Raw genomic sequence first — 10629 nt, forward strand, 5'->3', positions numbered from 1 at the left:
TTATAACTTCATTATTTTTTTAATTTTTTAAAAATTTTATTTATTTTTTGGTTGCGTTGGGTCTTCGTTGCTGTGCGTGGCTTTCTCTAGTTGCAGAGAGCGGGGTCTATTCTGCGTTGCGGTGCACGAGCTTCTCATTGCAGTGGCTTCTCTTGTTGCAGAGCACGGGCTTCAGATGCTCGGGCTTCAGTAGTTGTGGCACATGGCTCAGTAGTTGTGACACACAGGCTTAGCTGCTCTGCAGCATGTGGGAGTTTCCCAGACCAGGGATCGAGCCGGTGCTCCCTGCATTGGCAGGCGGATTCTCAACCACTGCACCACGAGGGAAGTCCCCTCCTTATATCTTTAGAATCAACTATATCTACAAAAATTCTGCTGGGTTTTATTATTGCAATTGCATTAAATGCATATATCAATTTAAGAAGAATTGACATCTTAATTATACTGATTCTTTTAATCCATGAACACAGTATGAATGTTCTTTGATTTCTTTCAACAGTGTTTTATAGTTTTCAGCATATAGATCCTGCACATGTTTTGTTAGGTTTAGACAGTACCTAAGTATTACACTTGTGGGGGAGGGGAGGTCAGTTTCCAGTTGTTCGCTGCTAGTGTAGAAATATGATTTATTTTTGTATGTTAACCTTTTATCCTGCAACCTCCTAAATTCACTTATTAGCACTAAGAGTTTTACTAGACAATTATGTCACCTGAAAATAAGGATAATTTTATTCCTTTCTTTCCAATCAAAATGCCTTTTCTTTTTCTTCCTTACTGCAATTGCTAGGACTTCTAGTGAAATATGAAATAGGAGTAGTGAAAACATAATCTTTGTGTGGTTCCTAATCTTGGGGGTTGGAGACATTCAGTCTTTTACCATTTAGTATGATGTTAGCTCTAGGTCTTGTAGATGCCTTTTATCAGATTCCCTGTTACTCCTAGTTCACTGAGTTGTTTTGTTTTGTATTAAACATTGATATGAAGACAGTTACATCCTTTCTGAAACTTAATGTACACATTCCATTTGTTCACTGTCTGTAAAAGTGCAAAAATTTTTAAGATAGAAAAGCATAGATAAATAGTGCCATCTCTTGGAGAGACTACCAAGACCACATCAAATGGTACTGTCCATCCTCACTCTTCACCATCTCTCTGCCATTTCAGCAATGTAGTTTCTCTGATGGAGAGCAAGCAAGACTGCTTGCTCACGAAGTCCAAATCAGGCCAGGCAAAGCTCGACTAGTCAGAAGCTCCAGTCACTGAGTCCTCTTATGAAGCAAGTCACACCAGCTGGTCCTCTGGGTCACAGATGGAGGACGTTTCTACAGCTATTAAAGAACAAATGACCTCTATCTGGATAAGATTCTGGGGCTCAAAGTATGATTTTTCTCATCTTGGTTGAACTGAAAAAAATGTGTTTTTTTTTTCTTAAGGAATATAGGTGAACCTGTCAGGTTCATGGTGCTGAATTTTGTCAGTTGGTTTTTTGTTTTGTTTTGTCTTGCATCTATTAATAGGATCAAGTAGTTTTTCTTGTTTAGTCTGTTAATATGGTGGATTACACTAATTGATTTCAAATGTTGAGCAAGCCTTGAACTCCTGGGATAAATGACACTCAGTCAAAAGTATTTTTCTTTTTACATGTAGCTGAATTCAATTTGCTAATTTTTTTTTGAGGATTTTTGCATCTTCGCTCATGAGGGATATTCATTTGGTTTTCTTTTTGTGTTGTTTTTATCTGGTTTTGGTATCAGGTAATGCTGGCTTCATAAAATGAGTGGGAAAGTTTTCCTTCCTCTTCTATCTTCTGGAAATGCTTGTGTAAAATGGCTATTATTTTGTTCTTAAATGTTTGGTAAAACTTGCCAGTGAAACTATATGGATCTGGAGCTTCCTTTTTTTTTTTTTTAAGGTTTTTAAATACCAATTCAGTTTCTTTAATAGTTATAAAGCTATTCAGCCTGTCTATTTCTTCTTGAGTGAGTTTTGGTAGTTTTGATAGTGGTCCATTTCATCTGAGTTGTTGAATTTATGAGTATAGTGTTGTGTGTAGAATTCCCTTATTATGCTTTTTGGTGTCCATCATCAGTAGTGATATCTCCTCTTAGAGCACGTATGTTATAGGAATGACCTAATATAATAAAAAACTGAAGACAAAGTAGAGAAAGGATGTATCTACAGCTGTACAGACCTCAAACCTTGTTATCATTGACTCTTTCCTGTCTTTACCCAATTCCATATCCAGTCAGATACCAACTCCTCTTGATTTGTCTTTGCCAATATTCCTTGCAATTTCATCCATTCCCTTACTGCTTGGCACTATCCTTAAATACCTCTGAATTACCTACATTATTCTACCTGCCACCTAACTAGTCTTACTGCCTTTCTCCACTTTAATTCACCCTTCATACTGCTGCCAGACTTATCTTCTTAAACCTCCAATGGTTCCACACTGCCTATAAGATAAACGCCCTCCACAGCTGGCTTAGCCTTGCCTTTTGAACTGCAGTTCATTTTATCTCCCTAAATCAGGGTTTTTTAACCCGTAGGCTTTGGAGGGAAGAGGTGGGTCATGAATCTCCTAAAAATTGAGTATAAAACGATGTATAAATGTGCAATTTATTTCCAGAGCAAGGTCTACAGCCCTTATCAGATGTTCAGAGTGCTAAGAGAAATCTTCAAACTAATCCCCATCTCTACTAGAATGTATCAAGAACACACTATATAGCCTCTCCAACAGTTCCCACTTCAGTACAAAGTGAACAATCATTTCTGAATTTAGATTCACACACTTTTAATAATCTCCCCTAACCATAACATTTTACAGATAAGGAAACAAGTCTAGCACTTAAACTCTTTTGTTCAAAGTTACTTCTGTAGAATTCGCTTTCTGTGCAAATGATTCAGTGTTTACCTGCTATTTTCTTGGACTTTTTATGAATGTCATATGTCTCCTTGAGGTCAGGAACTAAACCTCAGAGTTCTTTGAAACTGCAATTATCTTTATTATCTTACAAAAATTAGCTGCTCAAATGTTTGCTGAGAACAGTGGTCGTGATAATGACAGTCATACTGAGGCAGGGGAGAAAGGCTGATTAATGAGTACATACTGGGTTAAGAGTACATTTCTAAGTAAGGAGGCATAAGCACACACTGGGGATGCAAAATATTAGTAAACTCAGAGCTTACATGCCTGATAAAATGGAACACTCAAGGGTCTGAGTGAGAAGAAGCTCTGAAAAAGTTCTTAGAGGTCAAATTTCCATAAATTGGGATCTTCTAGACCAGGGGTCCCCAAACCAGTACTGGTCTGTGGCCTGTTAGTAACTAGGCCGCACGGCAGGAAGTGAGCAGCGGAGGGCAAAGAAGCTTAATCTGTATTTACAGCCGCTCCCCATTGCTCGCATTACCACCTGAGCTCCGCCTCCTGTCAGATCAGCAGGGCATTAGATTCTCATAGGAGCGCGAACCCTCCTGTGAACTGTGCACGCAAGGCACCTAGGTTGCACGCTCTTTATGAGAATCTAATGCCTGAAGAGCTGAGGTGGAGCTGAGGCCGTCCCATCACCCCCAGATGGGACCTCTAGTTGCAGGAAAACAAGCTCAGGGCTCCCAGTGATTCTGCATTATGGTGAGCTGTACAATTATTTCATTATATATTACAATATAATAATAAAAATAAAGTGCACAGTAAATGTAATGCGCTTGAATCATCCCGAAACCATCCCCCACCCCATCCCCGGTCCTTGGAAAAACTGTCTTCCACAAAACCGGTCTCTGGTGCCAAAAAGGTTGGGGTCCACTGTTCTAGACAGCATTCAGAAAAAAAAATTCCTCAGGAGAAGCAACGAAAAGGGGGATGCAAAGCACTGGGGAAAGATGAAGGGGTGACTGCACCAGCTTTGGAGCGAGCTACAAAATGGATTCAAATTTCAACTCCATCCCACGCAAACTACGTCGCCTCCAGCAAATTAACTTTTCTGTGCCTCAGTTTCCTCATTTGTATCTACTTAAGGATTGTTGCGATGATTAAATAAAAGAATGCGTGTCATTTACGTCAGGTTCCTACTCTTAACGCATTCTTTCCTTAACTGCTGCAATTATTTAATGAGAAAAGGGTTTTGAGAGGGGAAGAGGGGCGCCGCGCTGAGAGGGCTGGTCCTCGGTAACCGATTTTCGTTAGAAGATGAAAGATTTTGAAGCAGAAAGTAAGTGTATATCCCCGAGGCAGGTGGGGAAGAAGTGATGGTGGGAGCATTACCATGGTGTGTAACTGCGGGGCCGTCACTATGGCAGGACGAGGAAGGGCTGAGACGAATGTCAGACCAAGAACACACCCTCCAGTGTACAGGTGAGAGGTCGGCGCCCGTTTAAGATCAACGAAGCGTTCATGAAAAAGGACACATCTTCTGGGGAAACCTCGAGCGCTGGGAGTGGTAGCGGACACAACTGGAGTCACCCGGACGCCAGGGAGGGACTTCATAGGGGGGTTAGGGGAGGAGGGGAAGAAAATGCCGGCGCGGCCCCTTTCTAGCCGCAGCTCCGACTGGGACCGTCACTTACTGGAAACTGCGAGGGAAACGACCTTTCTGGGCGGGCTCAGCAGCCCCGGCTCGCAGGTGCTGAGGTACCAGGTCGGCCAGCGCCGCGGAGCCAGACGCCCATCCCCGCCCTGATTCTCCAGGTGCGACGTGCGGCGCCTCGGGGCGCGGACGCGTCAGCCGACCGGAAACGCGCCCCGGCCGCGACACGAGGTGGGCGGAGCCGACGTGGTTCTTCCGGCCGCGCGGTTTTCTGCGGGGGATGCGGGTAGCCGGGTGGCCTCCAGTCACGGTTTGACTCTTCGCTGAGCGCTTCCACACACGTCACGAACCTCAAACCAGGGCCAGATTACGTAACAGATTGTCACCAAATGGCAGCGTTTTCCCGCAACTTGTTTGAGATTCCATTTCAAATTCGGTAATAGATGTCGCCAAATGGCAAAGTTTTCGGTAGACTAATTTGCCCAGATTTGATACTTGTGCAATATGGAGACTTACCATTGAGCAAGGTGGTTATTTCTCCGTCGATTCAAGTGTTCCTTTGTTATTCAGGTGAAGGCTTGCAGTTTTCTTGGTGTTTTGCAACATTTCTTTTTAGGTTTTTCCTTAGTGGTTTGGCTGCTGTTCTAGTTTGTTTGCTCTTCCTAGTGGACTATTATTATACCCCAGGATAATTTGTTTTTTTGGTATATTGATCTATGTGTTCACCTCGCTGAACCTTTGTATTTTTAAGAATTCTCTTGGATTTTGTTGGTGAGCATTTATGTGTAAATAACAATTTGGGCTTTTTCCTGGAATCCAGTACAGCGCTGTATAGTAGCCTCAAGTGTACTTTATTGTTTCCAGAAATTATTTGGATTGCATCCTACGGTTTGTTCATAATGTTTTCTAAAGGTTTGTGGTAGATACCTCTTTAAAAAATTAAGGCATTTGGTTCTTTTCCTAGATTGTCAAGTTGTTTGTTTCTTAAAATCAGAAATGGGTATTGAGAATTACCAAATACTTTCAGTATTAGTTTTAGAGATGATCATACAGCTTTTCTCCATTACTCTACAACAATAGAACTACAGTGATAGATTTTCTAATGTTGAGCCATCCTTACAATCCTAGTATGTGTTCTTCCATTACATTGCTGGATGCAATTTGCTGTGTATTTAATTTAGGATTTTTGTTTCTATATTCATAAGTGAGATTGGCCTATGGTTTTCTTTAGTTGTCTAGTTTTGATATCAGTTTCTGCTGGGTCTCAAAATGAATCAGTCAGGTTAAGTTTTTATATGACCTGGAATAGACATAGCATGTGAATGATTTGTTACTTACATTTTGAAGAACTCATCTTTAAAGCCATCTGGAAGTGGTGCCTTTTAAGGGATAAATTTTTCTTTTCCTGGAAAAGTATCCGTTACATCTACATTTTCAAATTTAGTATAAAATTGTCCGTGGTATTAACATGTTTTTGATCTCATATTGTTCTTAATTCATTCCTACATATTTTACTGGAGTCTTTTTTTCTTCATCAGATTTATTGAACCAATTTTTGATTTTATTAATAACTTCTGTCTTAGAAGTTTTTTCTCTTTCATTAATGTATGCCTTCATTAAGTTCTTCCTTCTTATTTCTCTGGTTTATTCTGTTCTTTCTGTAGAATCTTGAGTTGAAAGCTTATTTTCTTTAAAATGTTTAATATGAAATATTACAAACATGTATAAAGTTACAGGGAATAATATAATGAACACTTATATACCAGCCACCTAACTACTGCGTTTTAGCATTTTTCCCATATTTGCTTCAGATTTTAGTATTACCTATTCAGTTAGAGCCCCCTGTGAACCCTTCTGCAATCTCGTTCTCCCTTTCTTCTTCCCCAAAGGTAACTACTTCCCTGGATGTGGTATCTGTCATTCTCATGGAAGCTTTTATACATGCTATATATAGCTATGTAAGTAACATATAGTATTGTCTCATGTGCTTTTTAAACCTAACATAAATGATAGCATTGTGTAACTTTGTTTTGTCACCAAAATTATACTTGTGAAAGTTATCCATGTTGATTCATGTAGTTCTAGTTTTTTCATCTTCAGTGCTGAATAGTATTCCATTGTATGACTATAAAGCAATTTATCCATTCTCCTTTTGCTAGTAATTTAGTGATTACTGATTTTTGCCATTATGGTATGAGTTAATTCTTATACACATCTTATTGGGCACATGCCAAGAATTTTCGGTTATATGTCTGGAAATGGAGTTGCAAGGTGGAAGGGTTTGCACAATTCAGCTTTATTTGATATTGTCAAATTGTTCTCTGGAGCTGGTACCAATTTACCCTTCCACCAGCAATGTGGGAGAGTTTCCGTTGCTCCACATCCATGCTGTGCCTTGTTTGTTTGGGGTTCCTCCCGCCAAGTTTTTCGCTATTATAGACAGTGCTGGCGGTAAACTCTCTTGTATGTGTTTTCTGGTATGCTTGTGCAAGAGTGTCTCTGAATATATACCTAGTAAAGGAGTTGTTTGCTTTGTTTTAGATTAATATGTAAAAGCATATACATGTGTCCCCCATATTTGAGGTATTTCCTCTTTTAATAGTAAAATTTCAGTCATTCTTATTTATGTTTAATAAATTTGTGTTTGGGTTTAATTCTAACTTGTTTTTTCTATGTATCATGCTTCCTGTTGTTGTCTTCTCTTTTCTGTCTTTGGTTTGATAAAGTTTCTTTTTCCAGTTTTTTTTCTCTAGTGGTTTGGAAGTTATACATTCGGTCTTTATTCCAGTGGTTACTCTTATTATATAGTAACTCAGTTAAATTATATTTTTATAGAAGCATGTAGAGTTAATCAGTACCCATATGAGGCAGTCTTGCATAGTAAGAGTGGAGCCTCTGAAGCCAGCCTGCCTGGATTCAGATCCTGGCTTTACCACTTATTAGCTGCATAACCTAGAGCTTATTACATAATCTCTCTGTGTCCACTGCCTCTCTGTAAACATGGATAAAACAGCATATACCCCATAAGATTGCTGCAAGGATTCGCATGTTTGTTTGTTTGTTTTTAAATTAATTTTTATTTTTGGCTGCATTGGGTCTTCGTTGCTGCGTGTGGGCTTTCTCTAGTTGCGGTGAGCAGGGGATACTCTTCATTGCAGTGCCTGGTCTTCTCATTGTGGTGGCTTCTCTTGTTGCAGAGCACAGGCTCTAGGTGTGCAGGCTTCAGTAGTTGTGGCACGTGGGCTCAGTAGTTGTGGTACGCGGGCTTAATTGCTGTGCGGAATGTGGGATCTTCCTGGACCAGGGCTCGAACCCATATCCCCTGCATTGGCAGGCGGATTCTTAACCACTGCACCACCAGGGAAGCCCTGACGTGTTAATATACATTGGGTGTGTAGAATTCTTAGGACAGTGCCTAGCACATAACACATAGCTCTCTCCAATCACCAGTTTTTTTTCCATCTGTGAAATGGGCATCACACCTGCCTAGCAGATTTGTTACAAAGATTCAGTGCATTAGTGTTCATATACAATTCAGTTTAATACACTGAGCATCTTTTGAATTAGACATGCTTTTTGGCTTTGAGGAGTTTGTGATCTAGTAAGGACACAGACCTGTGAACAACTGCAGGATGGTGTAAACTTAATACTCTCCCCATGTCCTCTCTTGTCCCCTTCTTATCTATGCGCTACATAGAGCAGTTTTTAAGAACACGTCAGTTGGGTCACGCAATCCCCTGCCCACGTCAGGTCAACTTTCATTGCACTTCACATAAATCACAAACTCCTCAGCATGACTTCAGCACTAGATTCTGGGCCCTGCCTCCTCTTCTAACCTTATCTATTGCCACTGTCCCCTCTTCTAATGGACTCCCACCACACTGGCCTATCTTCAGTTCCTTAAACCAATTCTTTTATTCCTCAGTGTACTCTGCCCCGAATTCTCATCCCACCTGCTCCTCCCACAGCTCACTCGTCTTTCAGGTCTCAGCTTGATTTAGTCAGGCTTAGTTACAAACAACACAGTGCACTCTAGCTGCTACAGGGGCTTTATTAATATAATGTTGCCCACAGAAGCTCCAGGAAGACCAGAGGCCAGATGCAGGTACAGCAAAGCCAGGTATGATACCCAAACACACTAGAGGCACTAGTGAAAATCCACCGCTGCGGCCACTTGACACCAAACCCGCAGCTTCTATAAACACAACCTACAGAAATAAGGACTGGGTTCCAGGAGCTCTGCCTCTGGTCTACTCACCACTGGGAAGTCAGAGTCTGGCACATTTCTTTCTTCATCTTGCAAATCTTCTTCCAACAAAAAGTTGAATCTTTCCAACTTCATCTTTCAAGTTGAAGTTTTGCATGACTGTGCCTGATTGGTGGGGCCTGGGCCACATTCCTGTGTTGCAAAGGAGGGCAAGGAGGCAAGTTTCCTCACAGGAAATGGCTCAGATTTTATAAGGGTGTTCAAAAGCGCCAAGCATCCAGGAAGCATGTCACATGAGCACCGAATATCATGTGACCTCAGCATGAAGACTTCCCCAACAACCCAAAGTACGTCCATGTTCTCCCCACCTGGCACCATTACTCTTTCACTGTAGTCTGTCATTTTCTTCAAGGCATTGATCACAACTTATATTGTTATATACTTATTTGTAATCCTGGAGCCAGAGTCTAATGTCCACGTGGAGTTGTATTCTAGCAAGTGTAACTCAAACAGCCAAAAATAATATAAACATGTATTTTAGTCTTTAACGTGGGTCTCTTGGAAGAATAAAAGCATCAAACAGGCTCCAGGTCACAGTTGCCAACAGTTCCCATAGGAACTGTTCTTTTCTCTCTTCTTTGATTCTCCCCAATCCTTATGTGGATTGGTTTAGCTTGTCTTCATAAATTTTGCCCCTAGGGCTCTCCCTTCAAATGTTTTTTGCCTATTCTTCTACTTTGCATCACAGACATTCAGAATGGTCTGAGACATACATGTTTCTCAGGAGAAAGAAGTTAGGAGGCAAAGTCTATCAGAGGCAGCTGGGAACATGTGCACAGTGAGCATTTTGGTTCACCGCTGTAGTGACCGCTAGATTGTTTTATGAGGACAAGGACAGTATCTGTTCTATTTGTACCTAACGTAAAATCTGATAAAAATATAGTCAGTTAACATTTGTTTTCTGGAAAAAAGAACAGTGCAGGAACTGAGTTACAGACAAGCAAGTATACAGCCCCGAGCAGGGGCTCTTGGCCTAGTGGAGGGTAGGGGTTGAGTGCAGGGGCTAGTTTGAGAAGGCATCCTGGAGGAGGTCAGGCCAAAGCAGAATCTTAAAGGGCAAGAATTCACCAGGCAAAGGAGGTGAGGGTAGAGAAGAGTATTCTAGGTAAAAATGTACCACAAGCACTAATGTCAGAACGGTTTAGAATGCTACTGCTAAAAGCCAAGTAGGATTGTCAGGAGGTGAGGCTGGAGAGGCAGAAGCAGGCATGCAGGGCCTTGCCCACCACACCAAGGAGGCTGGGCTTTGTCCTGTGGGTGATGGAGCCACAGTAGGTGGGGTGAGGTGGAGAGTCACCCTCAGATTTTCTTTGTAGACATTACTGGATGTCAGTGTGAGGTTGGATCTGAAAGAGGCAAAAGAAGAAAACAGGGAGAATAGTTGTGAAGCAAAACCTGTAGGCCAGCAAATAGGGCAGTAGTAGGCAGTAGGGATAAGAGGAGTAGGAATAGTTTTAAGAAATTATTTGGAGGTCCCATTGGCATACTGGGTAGGTGACTGGATGGGGAAAGTGAGGGGGGATTCATAGTGTCCGGACTCTGGCTTGGATGCTGACGTCACTAACTGGGGTGGTATAAACGGGAGGAGTCACAGGCTGAGAGTGGTGGGGAGACTGGGAAGATCTCCAGTTCAGTTTTGGTGAAGTGTACTTGAAAGTACCTGTGGGACTTCCATGCTTAGATGTTCAGCAGGTACTTGGATACAGGAGTCTGCAGCTTAAGGCAAAGGCCAGGGTCAAAGATACAGACAGAGGAGGGAGCAGCCTGGGGGAGATAATGAGTTCAAGAGTGCTGGGGGTGGTGCCCTGGGAGCGACTGCTATTCTCAGGGTGGCATTTG

This window comes from Phocoena phocoena, chromosome 1 (assembly GCF_963924675.1).
Source record: "Phocoena phocoena chromosome 1, mPhoPho1.1, whole genome shotgun sequence".
Lineage (NCBI taxonomy): Eukaryota > Metazoa > Chordata > Mammalia > Artiodactyla > Phocoenidae > Phocoena > Phocoena phocoena.